Below are 12,407 nucleotides of genomic sequence, written 5' to 3'. Positions count from 1 at the left end.
AAGGTTCACTTGATGTCCAGTTCTCTAGCAAGTCACGCAGCATGCAGGGGTCAGCCATGCACGTGAAAGTCAAAAAACGGACAGTTAGTGTCAGCTGCTTGAACTCCAGTGCAGCGGATCAAGAAGAAAACATACGGTTCATAAGTAGAACATGCAGTTCACGATAGCCTAACTGTCTGCATGGCCAACACATGTCTCTGCCACCTCACTCCAAAAATCACGCAGAAATCTGAGCGCTCAGCTGTTGGTCAACTTGCACTTGCAACATGATTCACTCGAAGTGTATTCAAATTCAGGTATTGCTTCCCTTTTTGTGAAGTTACATACTCTGAAATGCGAGCTCATGCGGTGGAACTATTGTTTGTCTTGTCTCAAGATGGAGATAAACGAAAATTAGCAGAACATCTTGGAGAAAAATATATGAAATGGTTAGCAAAACTTATTTCAACATCTTCAAATATGGTCTTGGCGGTTCTTCCATGGCTCTGTTTGGCAGCGTAGGTGGTGGTATTTACACCAAAGCAGTAGATGTAGGTGCTGATCTTGTTGGCAAGGTTGAGAGGAACATTCCTGAAGACGATCCACGCAACCCAGCTGTCATTGCTGATAATGTTGGTGACAATGTTGGAGATATCGCTGGTATGGGATCAGATCTATTTGGGTCCTATGCTGAATCTTCCTGTGCAGCTCTAGTTGTTGCATCCATATCATCATTTGGAAACTCTCATGATCTTACTGCCATGTGTTATCCCTTGCTTATTAGTTCAATGGGTATCATTGCTTGCTTAATCACAACTCTGTTTGCAACTAACATATTTGAGATCAAGGCTGTGAAGGAAATTGAGCCTGCATTGAAAAAGCAACTTATTATCTCCATAGTAGTGATGACTATTGGCATTGCTGCTGTGAGCCTAGTTGCATTGCCTTCATCCTTCACTATCTTCAATTTTGTTGCCCAGAAGGTTGTAAAGAACTGGGAGCTTTTCTTCTGTGGTGCTATTGGTTTGTGGTCTGGCCTTGTTATTGGTTTTGTCACTGAGTACTACACTAGTAATGCTTACATCCCTATCCAAGATGTTGTCGATTCATGTAGGACTGGAGCAGCAACTAATGTTATATTTGGGTTGGCTTTGGGATACAAATCTGGTATTATTCCCATATTTTCTATTGCAGTAAGCATTTTATAAAGAAAAGAAAGTTGCCGCAGTCGGAAAGTATTGTCATGTCAGGAACAGAAACATGAATGAAGGTTAACCAATGGAAAAACAATGATTTAAAGGCCTGGAAACACTTTTTCCCATCCAGCTTTGGCATGCAATATCTATTCTCGGGTAGTTCATTGTACGTGTGTGCTTTTATAATACATTAGACTTGCCATTTGTGTTGGATTCGTCAGCTTTCAGGCAGCGCAGTTCAAGGAGAAGGCACCCCCAGCCAAGCAAGTAAAATCAGTGAACTTGGCTTCTACAGGAAGCTAGCAGACTGTTTCTACAGGAAGACAGAGACTGTTTCTACAGGAAGCCAGCGAACAGTTTCTACAGGAAAGTTTGAAAAGAGGGAAGCCAAAGGAGAAATCGGCCAAGATGATTAGCCAAGGAAGCCACCAGGGCTATCAAAGACGAGGAGAGAGATTGGTTGCTCAGAGGATGAGCAACACTTTCAGTAGGGGGGTGATGATGAGCCCCAAAAATGTACAATTATTTGGGCTCATTCAACCTCCTAATTTGGCTTAGTCCACCATTCTCATTTGTTTATTGCATGTTTTTGATTATTTTTATGTTAATAGAGTGAATTTGGTTAGTCATTATGCCAACAAGTCTAATGGGTGCTTTGTGTAGCCTTTTTGGTCAACTTGGAGACAAAATTGAAGGTCTTAATGAGCACTTAGCAGCCAAATTCGTGGGAGAACAAGCCAGAGGATTTGTAGGAAGGTGTCCCCCTCATTTATGGGCCCTTACCTCGAATTCTCCACCATCAGCTCGGAGTTCAAAGGCCACCAAATCAATGAGCACAAGGGCAGCCAAGCAAGTCAAGTTGGACTGCTGTTAACTACAAGTCTTGGGCAGCCAAGTCCCTAAACTTTAGGAGGACTGTTGGGTCCTCAAATTGTATAAATAAGAGGGCTTAAGACCTCATTTCAGTTAGTCATTTTCGGGTTAGCTAGTTAGTCGGTTTGGTTTTTGCTCTTTGTAAGCCAGTTTTGGCATGACATTAGACTTTTGATTATGAATAAAAGCAAGCAGTTTTGGATCAAATTCTGAGTTTTTAAAGGAGCCTAAAGCTCTCGGGGTTGGGCCCAACCTGAGAGCTCAGGTCTCCTTCCTTTGTATCAATATTGTTCCTTTAGCATTTCGTTTCCATTTTCCTTTACATGCATTCGAGTATAGCTACTGATTTAGATTTCTTGTAGTGGTTAAACAGTTGCTGATTTGGATTTCTTGTAGAAGTTAAACAGATTGGTTTTATCAGTTAGAATTGCTGTAGTTGTTTGGAAGTAGGCTGAGTAGATTAGAGTGAATAACAGTTAAAAAAGAACAGGCTGACTGTATGCTCATGATCCACCTCTTTCTAGAGGCAGGGATCGCAGACTGTGCTGCCCATTCAAAAACGTTTGCTTACATGTTAATGCTCTCTTGAACGCAGTCTTGGTGATGGATAGAAGTGTCCATGAGTGTCAATTTCTTGGAATGCTTCATTGCTTCAGTACCATATATCAGTTTCCTTCACGAATACATTGTTGTTCATTGGTTTAATAAGCTGTTGGCATAAGTTAATAACTTTTGCTTGCAGGACTTGGATGATTTGTCTCATTTACACCATGCAACGCTACTCCATCATTCTCCTACCTTCCTGAACCGTGCCCAGACCAACTATCCATCCTCCAACGAAGCCCTTTCTTCCTCAACTACCCCACTGCTCATATCCCCTGTTTTTTGCCTTCCATTCCCTCTATTTCCTCTAAGACAAATTTGCCTCTACACTCACCCTCATCTCCTCACCTCACTGTTGCTGAGCCATTACCACCTCATTTCCATCCTACATATCCCCCTATACCACTCCATCACTTCACCATCACCCAAAACTCCCACGGTAGGACATCCTGTAGAAGTTAACAGACTTCCTGTAGAAATTCCTGAGTTTCCTGTAGGATCCCCTGCAGACATCCTGTAGGAGCCCACACACTCAGTTGCTGAGCATCTGAACGTGAGGAACCTCTGTGGACTGATGCTAAGGATCCCTTGGGACCTCTCCTAGCCTCCCTGACCTTTCCCAAGCTTTCCTTCCCTCTGCGCCACCTCTGCACAACCAAACCCTAATAAGAACAAAATCACAATCACTCCATCCACTTAAGAAAAAATACAAAAACATGTCTTTTCAGATGCAAGTAGTTTAATTTCATGCATTTCACATCACTAGAAGTAATGGCATCATCTTTAGACATTTGCACTCTCACTATTGCATCATAGAGGTTAGACTAGTCAGATTAGGGTTTACTAGGGTTTCCATGTTTTGGTTGGCTTTCAGTTCGTTTTTGCCAAGTAGATTAGTTTTCTTTGAGATAGTTTTCGTCCATCATTTAGCAAGCTTCTTCTGAGAGCATATAGAAGTTGGCTTGAGCCCTAGCGGACTTGTGCCAGCTGACCAAGTGACAGCTGCAACAAGAGCTAGTACTTGTGCATACAACACCGTCACTTCCAAGTTTGTACGAACTACCGGGTTGATAAAATTAGAGATAGGAAGCCGCAGGAGTTGTAGCATTATTGCTACAATACTGGAGCCCACCAGCTAGTAGAATTGGAACTTCATTTTCTACTAGCACACACCTTCTAGAGGCTTATGAAATTAACTAAAATTTACGATAAAATCAGTGAAATCATGTCCCTTTCTAATAACTACCATGACATCCTTTCTAGAAGACTCTAGGATCAATTTAATTTTGGGTGATGGTTCGATGCTCCTCCATCAAAGTTCCTTACTTGAAAATTTTTGTGTTCTCATGATCATGTGCTTTATTGTTGCATCTTGCAACCTCAGTCTTCTTTTCCACATGTATATGTTGGGTGCAAGAATTGTGCTTGAGAAAACTCCTCAACACTTAATTGTCAAGAGGTTTTGTAAACTTAGGGACGAAGCAAAGGTAATGCCAAAAATGGTATGAACTTTTCCTATTTCTAAGCCTACTTCTTAAAGTAAATTCTTTGCAGAATCAGATAGAAAACAATTGAAAAGGAAATTAACACCAAGGCAACTCTAGTGCTAGAATGTAAATGATAGTTTGCAAGTAAATCAAGTAAAGAAATCCCACATGATGGAAACAATATTGGATGTTGGAATGAAATGCTATGTTGCTATTCATATTGATGGTAAATAGTCTGACAAGTGGGCCCTTGCAGAATCCTATCTTCCTTATGATCTTCCTCTCACACCAACAACCTGTCCTTGCACTCTTGCAATCTTCTTGCAGTAATGTAGGTACAATATTCCTGTGTTAGAGTGAATGTTCTCTAAGCTTCAAGGCTTAGAGAACTTTGTTTCTGTTCAAAGAGACTTACTCTTGCACCAAAACAAAGTTCCCTTTAGTCATTTCCCAAATTATTTTCGAAAGATGAAAGATGTGTTGGAAAAGAATTGCAACTATAAATGAAATTTTGAAGCAAACTATCTGTAAAAAACGAAATGATTCAACTCATTAAACTTTGTAGAGCAAATAAACGTCATGAAATAAAAGCACTTTAAAAAATCAAACAGTAGCCTAAGTAATTTGCATGTGTTAATCAATGTTGGTACTTTGCCCACAATGATGATATTATTTGCAAGTGTAATGTAGTAATTCGATATAACTACTTGCAGATATTTTAGAGATGAACTTTTAATACCAAAACAATTACTCAATTAATGATTCATCCGCTTGAAAAATAAGTGAAAGTAGAAAGTAGGTAAGTGATTAAATGTTTGTTGCAACGAATGACTAAACCAAGGTGTAGGTAACAGCTTGCACTAGGGTAGGAAGGATTTCCTTGCACTATCCATTTGAAAATGAATTAAAGCAAAGAACAAGAGTAAAGGAAATGTGAGAAAGATATTTCATAAGCAAAAAAAACACAACTACTGTTCAAACCATGGATAATTTTCACACATAGGCTACAAAAGATATTTTAATATAGAACTTAAAGATTAGCAATTAAACTAGTACATCACACAAATGCAAAAGAAATAACCACACCATGTTTTTGAATAACGAAAGCGAGAGGGATAAACGAGTTGGGTTGGCTGGGCCCTAGCCAACTAGATCATTCCCTTTCTAAGGAACGAAAGAGATCAACACTTCAAAGATACATTAAAGACGAATTTAAATGTTGTGCAAAAAAATCATAATAGATCCTTGTATTACTCAATTTGGCAAATTAAATTATAGAACAATCTAGCCCCAGAGCGAGGCGATTACATAAACAAAAATGATAGTCGATGGTTTGCTAACTTCATATCTATCATCTAAATCATATATATCCTTTCTGCTCTAGGCCATTTACACTAATTACAGATAAATCTCGTTCAGGCCTCCCAGCCAACCAAACTTAGAAAACCAAAATTACAACTTTGGCTAGTGGTTATAATGCACACGAACATCACTTGGCTGAGACCTAACTTTGGGGAAAAATCCTTGAATGCGTGCCACCTATTATCCTGCTTCATTTCATCAGCAATTAGACTCAAAGTTGAAGGTTGAGATCCATCCTCATGGAAGATAACTTCTTGAAAATCTCAGATAGTGGCGGTGCATGAATCTAGTTGCACTAGTCAACTCATTCATCATTAACACTAAGTTCCATGATTACTCTAGGAAATCAATACGAGTTACAAGAAATATGTAAATAGGCATGAAATATATATAAAAAGATTAATAAAGTGTTTTAATAAATCTTAATATAAAATATGAGCATGTGCAGGTAAAGGGTAACCATTTCGTACTAGTGCAGGAAAGAAGGTTCTTTAATTAAGATAAAACAGAGGTTGATATTGATGTAAATGGGGTAGAAAATAGGGCAATTTAGGATACCAACATCCTCCCATCCCTAAGTTGTTATGTGTCCTAACACAACGTTTTACCTTTGCAAAATAACCTTCAAAAATGAATGGCCAGCTCCTCAGTTCTACACTTCAATGTTTATTATTGTCTTTAATATCTTTGGCTTCCTGTCTCAGGCTTTTTGCAGCTTCATAGTCACCTTCTTTAGGCGTCTATAGCGTCTGGAAGCCCGGTATTTCCATACCTTTACCTACTACTTCCACCTCTTTTCTTCTGCCAGTAACTCCACCTCACTCTGTTTCTGCCAACTCTGCTCTTTCATGACCGAGTTCAAAGCTTCTAGGTCATGGAATTGTTCCTCCATGCCCACTATTCTGTTATTCAGGAAGAGAGTGGATGGTGTTGTGCTAAGGTCTTTGGGTGTGAACACCTTTTCTGCTACGGAGTCATCATCAATGTCGAGGCTGTCAAAAGTCTACCTTCTGACATCGCTGAGGGTTTCTATGCTCGGGGTTTTGTTGCCACTGAGGGTTTGGATACCCTCACCAATATCTATGCTAGGGGTTTCAGTACCCTGTACGCCTAATTCCTCCAGGATATTAACACTTTGTTCTCCTAGTTTCTCAAGGTATTTAACACGTTGTCCATCGAAATCAATAGGGGTTTCGATTCCCGGTTCTTCTACCACTACCGAGACTTCAATACCCTGTCCTTCGAACACTGTAGGCTCTTCAATACCTTGCCCTTTTAAAACTGTAGGGTTTTCAATGCCCTAATCTACAGAAATCGCAAGGTCTTCAATGCCCCGACCTTAAAAAACCGCAAGGTCTTTAGTGCCCTGACCTTCAAAAACCATAGGATCTTAAGTGCCCTGCTTCTCGAAATCATTCACGGTCTCCACCTCCAGTTTGCTGAAATTGTCAGGAGTCTCTTCATGTTGTTCCTTTTCATCCTCCTCTGCTTGGACTTCCCCGGTGTTTGGTGTCAACGTTTTTTTTCTACTCCTTAGCCTGCTGACAGACGTTGACAACCAAACGTTGTCTTCTGCATTCTCCTCATCCTCCATAATGCATGCCATTGCATCTGTGAGCATTGAGAGGTTATGAATTGTGGGGGAGACTTGGGGCGACTCGTCGATTACAATTGGATAACTCAAATGGTTTGTTCCTTGGCTGACAACTTTACTCCTTGTCAAGGTCCTATATTTCCTTTTCTTTGTTGCAGGTGGAGTGTCTTCAACAACCCTCTTCTCTGCTTGCACTAGTGAGTCTTTACTTCACTGCTTGGTAGGAGACAATGTCTCTACCTTTCTCTTCTTACTTGCACTTGTGCTAGTGGGCTCTTCGGGAACTGTCGCTCGCAATTATTTTAGAAATGCCTCCCATGCTATTCCCTTTTTTTCTAACTTCTTCTTGACCAACATCATAATGAGTCCATGATGGCAGAGTTTTTTGGCAACCTAGCTTGCACTTCTACTCTGCACATTTTTTGCCATCTTTTCAAGTCTCCTAAGAAAGAACCGAGGGAAATGAATCATTTCCCCTCCCTCAAAATGTGAGAGCAATTGAAGGTGGTGTACAAATGCCAGGGTATAGTGTCCTTGTTATAGATCTGACCCAAGAATATATGAGAATACAAATATACCCAAGAAATAATAAGATCTAAATGTAGATAAATTCTTATTTATTAATCAAACCTTTAAGGTAGGGCAACACCATACATTCACTCCTTAAGGAAGGAGAACACTCCACAAGCCATATGCCTATTCATACAATAATCCTTGATCTCCTTCAATGGGGAGTCTGTAGCCTCTATATAGGCCTCATACATACAATACCATGGGTCATTACCATGGTTCCCTCAATATCATCTATCTAATACCATGGGCTTATTACCTTATTGCTAACTACTTGTGGTCCCTTACATGATATGGGTTAACCACCTTATTTATTACTATGGCCCATGCCATTATTACATTATTCCCTTTGGTATCTCCCTTTGTACGCCATATTATCCCCCCTAGGTATACTACATTCCACCCCCTTTAACATGTTTCATCCACGAAACATGGGAAAAACACAAATAATAAGATCTACTCAAAAGAGTAGTCCACTAGTACAATGCAGTTGCATCTAGCCATCCAAGAGAAAGGTGAACTCTCGATCTAGCTAGTACCTCGCTCACTTGAGATGGAAGTTGACCCTCATAGCTCTTCTATGTTGATGTGTAGTAGGTGGATCATCACCGCTCTCTATATGCCATGTGGGGGTTGTTGTCCTTGTAGCTAATTTGTTGCCATCTTGTTGGTTGTTTTCTTGCTTGGTGGTGTGGGTTGTGATAAGTTGAAGTTTTAACCAATGGTGTATATTTCTCTAATTTACCACCTAATGGAGCTTGATTGGTATCTGGTACATGTTGTGGTCCTTGTTGTTGTTTCTTATCTTCCAATATTACTTCAACCACTGAATCCTCATCTGATGTAACATTTTCTGCTTCATCCTCCTTGGACTCTACCTATTTTTTTGGTACCTTGTTTGACATTTATGTTTGGTTGTCAACCATCAGTGGCTCATCATCTGATATGACAGTCCTTGGAACATCTTCTGCTTCAGCCTCCATGGACTGTAGTTGTTTATTGATGGAAATATCCTGTAATGTAATTTTCTTGTTTTTATACAAGAGCTTCAGGGATTTCTTCTGCACATTAATATTTATAGCACCCACCGATTCCATCCAACGGTATCCCAAAACAACGTCCTCATTAGCCATATCTGAAGCATAAAAATCAGAATGCAATACATACTTGTCCATAGAAATCTTCAAATCTTTATAAACTTGAACCTCCTCATTATTAACCTTTGTGTGCTCCCTTTGTTTTGCTAGGACTTGGAAATTTTTTGCCAAATTGACATTTATAAGCTTCCTCTTCCAACTAGGATTTATAGACACAATGATCTTCTCCTTCTGAAGCAATCCATGAACCTGCAATAAGGAGATACCAGTAGGAAATAACCCCACATGTTTCTCATTATCTTGTTTTCTGGCATGAGACCATCTGTTTAAAAGTAATTTTTCAAATTCTTCATTTGAAAGGTTGTACAAATTCTTTTTGTTAAGTAATTCCCACATGTGGCCACGTCATATTTAAATACTACCCAAACTTTCCAATTTTTCCCCATATTGAATTTTGGTCTTTTATGAATTCTTCAATAGTAGGACCATTACCTTTTCCTATAAAACACAGACCTGCCATGAAGAGGGTTTTCAAAACAAAGCGCTTACTTGGCGAAAATTTGAAATGACCACAATTCCATCAATTTTGCTAAGAATCCCTATTATGATCTATTTTCAGAAATGGAACAACCATTCTACATCTTCGCATGTGGTAGAAATCTCGATCTAGGCACTGGAATTTCAGATCCATGCTGCAACTATCCCATTGTCAGAAAAAAATTATGAAAAGAGAGATGATTGTAAATCAGTGATATCTCCCTCATCCAGACTTCGATTCGACTAATTTGTTTTTCGAACTAGGGTATTTTTTCACAAAAAATCCAGATCTGTAATTAGATTCTATATATTTTGCACCAGAACGTACAGATTTGCTTTGCAAACTCGACGCCCCGAAAAATGTCTGCAACCCAACTGAATTTTAAATCAGCAATATCTCCCTCATCTGGACTTCGATTCAACTAATTTTTTTTTAACTTGGATATTTTTTCACCAAAAACTTAGATCTACAAATAGATTCTATAGATTTTGCAACAAAATGTACATATTTGATTTGCAAACTCGCCGCCCCCAAAAAAAATTTCTGCAAAAATAAAAAAATTTCTCCACTTTTCCCAAGAAAGTGTTCTGATTCCACTTGTTATAGATCTGAACCAACAATATCTGAGAATACAAATATACCCAACAAATAACAAGATATGAATATAGATAAATGCTTATTTATTAATCAAACCCTTAAGGTAGGGCAACACCATACATTCACTCCTTAAGGAAGGAGGACACTCCATAAGCCATATGCATGTTCATACAATAATCCTTGACCTCCCTGAATGGGGAGTCTCTAGCCTCTATATAGGCCTCATACATACAATACCATGGGTCATTACCATGGTTCCCTCAATACCATCTGTGTAATACCACGAGCTTATTACCTTATTGCTAACTACTTGTGGTCCCTTACATGATACGGGTTAACCACCTTATTTATTACTATGGCCCATGTCATTATTACATTATTCCCTTGGGTATCTCCCTTTGTACCCGATATTATCCCCCCAGGTATACTACAGTCCTTCACCTATGATGAACTTTTGTAATATAAATAGTAAATCTCACCATTTCTCGACCATGGTGCTCTGTGGAAGTCCTTTTCTCCAGTTGACCTTAATCTTCTTATCAACCATGAATTGGTGCCAACGCTTCTTCGCCAACCGCTCCTTTCTAAACCAGTGCCCCCTTGTAAGTGGCATGCATGTGGCTTGTGAAATGAACTCTTCATTAATTTTAAACTTTAAGGACCAGACCCTAACTCGGCCTTCTTTGAACGTCCTTGCAAACTCTAGCACTACGGCCATGTTGAACCCATCAAATTTTTGGAGGAATGATAGGAACCCCGATTCTTGCAACAGTGCAAGACTGTTCCTCTACTTAGTGATTTGTTCAATCTCTTGTAGCAATAGTGGTTCACTCATCAGAGGTTCCATTTCGAGCCTCCTCCACTTCACTAATCACACACTTCAAAGAATTTCATGGTAACTACAACGTTCACAGAGAATTTTATGCCGGAGGTTCCTTGCTCTCCATCTTTTTAGACCCACTCACCTTGCTATGATGGAACAGCCCCCTCCACATCGGTTGTAGATTCATGTCAGATCACTATACATGAATCATGATGATTGGATGCAGTGTTTGTATAGGCGGTGGTGTTGCAATCAAATTCTGCATGAATGCATCAAATTCTGCAATCAACTTATGATGGAATAAAGAAGTGGGAAAGGGGTAAAAATTTTAGAATGGGTAGGAATATTACAACATGGATTTTAGAAACAATATCACCAAGATAGATAAATGAAATAGGATGTGGGAAAAAAATCAAGGGAAAAGAGGGATTCTACGAAATCGGGTAAGGGTAGTTTCATGGAAGAAAAGGAAGGTAATTCATGGGGAATTTAGAAAGGAAACTTAGTGGGAAATTTCAAAATGGAAATAGAAGAAAGAAAATATTTTTACCTTGAAATCTACCTGCACTGGTGCAGGAAAAAAATAAATACAGCGGGAAGTAAGCGTTTACTTGGATAAAAATGTCCATGCTAGTTACCCCAAACTTGGGTAAGTGCTCGGTTTCTTGAACCTGCTTCTTCTTGGTGGCAGCCAGCATATCTAAAAGTCAAGTAATCATTCCCTTTTTATTAGAATTTTTATCTTCCTACTAGCATGTTGGTTTTCAGGTTGATCCTTTTGTAATCATGTCAGTGAACTGATTTTCACAATTACAGGAATTTTTTTTCTCTTTATACTTTTTATTTTTGTCATTTTTTTCTTTTTATTTCTCTTTTGTTATTTTTTTCATAAGGACAAGAAGGAATCAATTCTTCAACAAGTCGGTATTATCACCTACCAACTTGTTTTCAAATGGTTGTTGGACTTGCTGCATAAAATCTCCTCTAGTAAGGGGCTGAAAATACACCTTCAATATATGCCCATTTACCAGGAACACAAAATTTCATCCATCAATAGTTTTGATTTCTACTGCTCCATTTTCAAAGACTTTGACCACCTCATAGGGTACCATCCAGCATGCATGGAATTTTATTTAAAATGTTTGAATCTTGAATATAAAGGAGTACCCAATCACCTGGTTGGAACTGCTTTTTCTTAATGGACTTGTCATGCCACTTCTTGCATTATTGTGGAACCAAGATGTTTTGTTGAACGACATCCCTTTGGATTTCATGTAACTCGTTTAATTGTATAAGGCGCTGCTACTGTGCTTCAGAGAGATCTAGCCCCAATTGGGCTACGGTCCTGAAAGTCTTGATCTAGAATTCTATCTGCAAGAGGACTTGTTTCCCATACACCAGCTCATATGGTGTGTGTCCCGTGTTGTTTCTCTAAGTGGTTCATGTTGGCATTATGATGCATGTGATGTACTTGATGGAAACCCACTCGTAGAAGAACAACTCACTTATATATAACTAGATGAATCTACAGAAGAGATATCAGATGTGACAAAATACACCAGATGTAGGACAGCTCAAAGGAATTAGTTCAGATGTAATGAACAATGACAACTCATTAATATGATAGTTCTCAGTATGGCAAGTTAGATTTGCCATCAAGTCCAAAGGGGGAGATTGTTGGAATTATG

The 12,407-nt window shown here is 39.1% G+C and overlaps 1 pseudogene; it reads left to right on the top strand.

The window, feature by feature from the left end:
- The first annotated feature begins 479 nt into the window (after positions 1-479).
- On the top strand, positions 480-1,187 carry LOC149192895 (pyrophosphate-energized vacuolar membrane proton pump 1 pseudogene; annotated as a pseudogene).
- Positions 1,188-12,407: the final 11,220 nt, after the last annotated feature.

This window comes from Pinus tabuliformis, chromosome 2_2 (genome assembly GCF_031772625.1).
Source record: "Pinus tabuliformis cultivar Carrire ecotype Pingquan chromosome 2_2, CPIR1, whole genome shotgun sequence".
NCBI lineage: Eukaryota > Viridiplantae > Streptophyta > Pinopsida > Pinales > Pinaceae > Pinus > Pinus tabuliformis.
The sequence above is the reverse complement of the archived record's forward strand: the minus strand, read 5'-3'. Positions and strand labels throughout refer to the sequence as shown.